This window comes from Elephas maximus, chromosome 7, assembly GCF_024166365.1.
Source record: "Elephas maximus indicus isolate mEleMax1 chromosome 7, mEleMax1 primary haplotype, whole genome shotgun sequence".
NCBI classification, from domain to species: Eukaryota; Metazoa; Chordata; class Mammalia; order Proboscidea; family Elephantidae; genus Elephas; species Elephas maximus.
The window spans coordinates 25,213,310-25,217,705 of record NC_064825.1 but is presented as its reverse complement, the minus strand read 5'-3'; positions in this window follow the sequence as shown (position 1 = coordinate 25,217,705).

The following is a 4,396-nucleotide window of genomic DNA, read 5'->3' as shown; positions in this document are numbered from 1 at the left end:
GGGAATCTCTTTCTCCTAAAACTAGGGAATCTGATATATGACTAGCTTAACTAAAAAGAATTTTATCTTCCCAAAGATTGAGGAAGAAAGGAGATTTGTACTTCTGAGCATAATTTTGACCAGTTGAAACATCTTATGGTTCAAAGTATCCAAGGAAAGGAATATTGGACACAGTTGGATCCTAGAATATTGACAACATTTCCAAAACATTAGGAAAGTTGTTTTCCAAAAGTTCAGAAAAAAGAGAAGGCAGGGACATTTAATTCCTGGAGGAGAAAGAACTCCTGACGGGAAAAGTTAAGTAACTAAAAGAATGAAATTACTCCTCCTCTTTCACCCCCACAATGACTGGGAACAAAGATGGTCCTTTACTAGGAGTCTTAGGTTGTTTTTGCTTGATTAGAAAGGGAGTGGAGAGGATGAAGGAAAGGAACTAACATTCCTCTGAATAAAAGAGTAAAAAAAACTCCAGTGTAGGAGAGGTAGTCTTACAAATTATGGTACATGGAAGAAAATATTGCTCTTCCTTCTTATTGGTTTAAAACATACTAGTTTTGAGAATTAATATTTTATCTCAGAAGATGAGTGTGTGTGTGTATACTTTAGTGTGCACACAGTTGATTCTGTTGAACATTTGGAAGAATAAAGAACCTGTAATTCTTATTGGTGGGGAAGTCCTAGAAGGATTGAATTTAAATTGCACACTCCCAATCAGATTGCTTGGTTGGACTTGAAGAGACAATGTCTTTCTACAGCTAGTCCTGGAGTCCCTCCCTGGACATTGTTCTGAACTGACCAACTCAGACTTGGAACAATATACCCCTGGGAGAGAGGAATAGCTCCTGAGGTAGAGGATGGGGATTCCAAAAATGTGGGTATACAGATAGGCCCTCAGAAAGTTTTTCACAGCTAGGCCTTAGGATTCAGGAAGTGCATGTTTGCACATGCACAGAGGCTAGCAGTCATTACAAAGGTGAATAAGATCACACATCTGTGATCTCTAGTCATTCTGACATAACTAGAGAACAATACAGCAAGATGGCGCTGGTGACATTATAAGAAATTATACCTGGAACCAGATCTAGTTTATGAGACTTGTTGAAGGCAGTACTGGCAGCCACATAAAGTGTGCTGAAGATTCAAGGTGACATATTTGGTGGAATAAAAGGCTGGTGAGCCCATGACCTGGATGTATCTTATCCTGGACAAGTAAATGACTGTCATTACCCCAAGCATGTCCTTTTCTTGAACATTCCTTAGCTCTCTTTCTTCTAGCATCCTTTGCTGAAATGCATCCTTAAGCATACTGCAATAAAATTTAATTTGGTATAGATATGCAAATTAAATATGTACCATACATATAATATATACATGATATACATGATTGATACTATATGTATATTATATATACAAAGGTAGGTCAAAAAGTATTGCTACAAAATCATAGAAACCTTTATTAAACAAAAATATCAAAATGTGAATCTATTGCTTTTCTACTCACCTTCCATCTAGGTCTATACGCTTCTGAGGACGGTGTTTCCATCTCTCTAACCCTTCCCAGAAGAATTCTGAACTCTTCAATTTACACCACGTCAAAAAGGCAGTTTTGGCAACCCTGAGAGAATGAAATTGTTTTCCTTTTCAATGTTCTTTGAGTTTTGGGAACAAAAAAGAAATCTGAAGGGTCAAGATCACGGCTGTAGGGTGGATATGGTAAGACTTCTCAACACAACTCTCTTAGGACAGCCCTTACTACCCTTGAAGAATGAGCAGGTATGTTGTCGTAATGGAAAAAAATTCCTCAACGCAAATTTCCTGGCCTTTTTCTCACCAATACCGTCATGGATTGAACTATGTTCCCCCCCAAATATCTGTGAACTTAGCTGGGCCATGATTCTCAGTACTGTGTGGTTGTCCACCATTTTATGTGATTTTCCTATATGTTGTAAATGCTATCACTATGATGTAATAAGATGGATTAGCGGCAATTATATTGATGAGGTCTGCAAGATTAGGTAGTGTCTTAAGTTAATCTCTTTGGAGGTATAAAAGAAAGAAGGAAGAAGAGAGACATGGGAACCTCACACCACCAAGAAAGCAGTGCCAGGAGCAGAGTGTCCTTTGGATCTGAGATTCCTGCGCTGAGATGTTCCCAGACCAAGGGATGAATGATGACAAGGACCTTCATCCAGAGCCAACAGAGAGAGAAGGTCTTCCACCGGAGCTGACGACCTGAATTTGGACTCATAGCCTACTAGAAAGCGGAAGAATAAATTTCTCTTTGTTAAAGCCATGCACTTGTGGTATTTCTGTTATATCAGCACTAGAAGACTAAGACAAATGCAGTTTTAAGTTTTCTGAAAACTTCTTCATAATCTGCCCCCGTGATTGTCCTGTGTTCTTCAAGAAAATCTACCAAGATTATCCCTTTAGAATCCAAAAAAACAGTCTCCATAACCTTCTGAGCGGTCTCCCCTCACTTGGCTCACCTTTGATGTCTTCCTGACCTTCCTTAAAATGCTTGATCCATCTAAAAACTGTTGTTTTGTGTAGCATTTCCATAAACTTGTTGCAAAGCTTCAATGATTTAGGAAGATGTCCGCTTGAGTTTTGTTAAAAATTGATATTAGCCCTGACCTCAAAATCGTTTTTTTCATGGTACAAAAAGTATTCTTTTTTTTTTTTAAGGCACCCTAATGAGACTAAGACAAGTGCATTACTGAGAGAACTTGCCTGCAGCCATCCACTGACAGCAGAGACATGTTTAAACACGTTTTGTTTGAAATAAACCCAGACGTGTATGAACTGGAGTCTAGTAACAATACTTTTGACTTATCCCCGCATGTATATATCAGCGGGCTCATATTCTTCCACCTTCAAACCCAGTTTTCTGTGGAACTAATTCAGTCATATAGCAAAAATTAAAAGAAAGTGGCATTTTAATAACAAGCAATAGGTTGAAAGGACAAAGCTTTAGAGAGGTGAGGCTGAAGTTTGTTCTAACAATATGCCTGTATCTCACACATACAACCCCTAGTCCTGCTACAGTTCTGTTTGTTCACCAGCTGCAGGCTCAACTTATATTGGGACAAATTTTTAGAATACGGAGCATTTATAAGTATAGATTGTTTGCACCGATTTAAGTTAGAGGTATTTTGAGATACAATTTAACAGCCATTAGACTTCCGGCTATGATGGAATAGCTTGTATCAGACCATCTTCCTGCCAAGAATAATTATCAAAGGTGGAGAATAATTTAAAAAATAAAACAATAGCTGAGTTTGAAAGCATTGGTTGTTAATCAAGGCAGTCAGGACATTGGGGACCAAGATCCCAAAGGAAAGGGAATCCCATGCTTTTCCCATCTAAGCATTTGCCAATTATAAGTGACAGTGGCTGAGGAGAAAAAAATGTAGTTCAGGGCAATCAAGGGAGCCAGGGCTTGCGAGTGAAGAGACCCACATAGATGTGAGGCCAATATTTTGTGCTGATTCTCTTCCTTAAGGCATTTGTCAAATGGTAAGTTACCGGGAGCAAGAGCCCAAGAAGCCAAACAGAAAATCACAACTAAGGGACCAAAAAAAAAAAAAAAAAAAAAGCCTAGGAGATAAAAATTAGAGTTCGGGTCCTTCCAAGACAGAGGGGTGCTACTAAACCTGTTCTTGTTGTTAGCTGCCATTGAGTCGGCCCTGACTAATGGTGACCCCATGTACAACAGAATAAAATGCTGCTAGATCCTGCCTTTTTTTTTTTTTTTTCAGATCCTGTGCCATCTCTATAATCGGTTATAGATTGGACCGGGGTGCTCCAAAGGGTTTTTACTGACTGATTTTTCTGAAGTAAATCAACAGGACTTTCTTCCTAGCCCTTCTATTCTAGAAGCTCCCTTGAAACCTGTTCAGTAGCATAGCAACCTGCAAGCATCCACTAACTGATGCGTGGTGACTGCGCATGAGGTACGTTGGCTGGGATGAAAAGCATTGGTCAGAAATTGAACCCAGGACTCCTGCATAAAGGCAAGAATTCTACCACTGAAACACCAATGCTATCTGTTTAACCGAAGTAATAGCAAAGAAGAAATAAACCAGGCCTCACAAAGAATGAAACACAGACTTGAATGATCTCAGTCTCTGTTTAGATCTGTTCCTAGTTTAACTGCGTGCCAGAAAGGGGGTGGGAGGGGGGGGAAACAGTAAACCTATGCTTAGTGATGAAATAAAAATTTCTCCTGCTATCAGGAATAATACAACCTCTGGTCAACATGAAATGGAGTTCATAGCAAGTGATATGTGGGAGGAAAAATAAATAAAAATATAAGGATGGGAAAAGTAGAAATAAAAAGTTCACTGGTTGCAGATAATAGCTGTAGAATATCCAAAAGAACCTACAAACTATT